Genomic DNA, 531 nt, shown 5'->3' with positions numbered 1-531 from the left:
TCAAATCTCGGCATCTGAAATCATATTATCAATCAATTCATTGATTTAGAATTCTTGCAACCAATTTAAATAATCAATGCACATGATTTCATAAGTCTCTCTATAATGCTTAGGCCATACGGCTTTGCATTGTGATGCTTATACCTCACGGCCATTATAAGATACAACGATCTTAATGATAGGATCATGATGCAATCCGGTTTATATAACCATCCGGATACTAGGCTACACGGTCACTTTGATATTCACTAAGCCACACGGCTTTTAATCAATCAAGGGCACAAGGCCGCAAGTGTGAGTAATGCATTAAGCTACACGGCCATTTGGTATGTTTCGTAACACAATGTCACACAATCCATATCAATTAAGTTTACCAATTTCAAGGTTGGTAATGTTTCAGCTAGATTTTAGAATCAAGTAATCTAGCAACCTAACTCACATTCAATATGTAAATATTCCTAATCTTTAAATCAATCTTTCAAGCAATGTGAGATTTAAGGTTTTCAAGGCCTTTAGGAATTTCAAACGAGA

The sequence above is a fragment of the Brassica oleracea genome, chromosome C9 (genome assembly GCF_000695525.1).
Source record: "Brassica oleracea var. oleracea cultivar TO1000 chromosome C9, BOL, whole genome shotgun sequence".
Classification (NCBI taxonomy): domain Eukaryota; kingdom Viridiplantae; phylum Streptophyta; class Magnoliopsida; order Brassicales; family Brassicaceae; genus Brassica; species Brassica oleracea.
Note: the sequence above shows the minus strand (reverse complement) of the source record.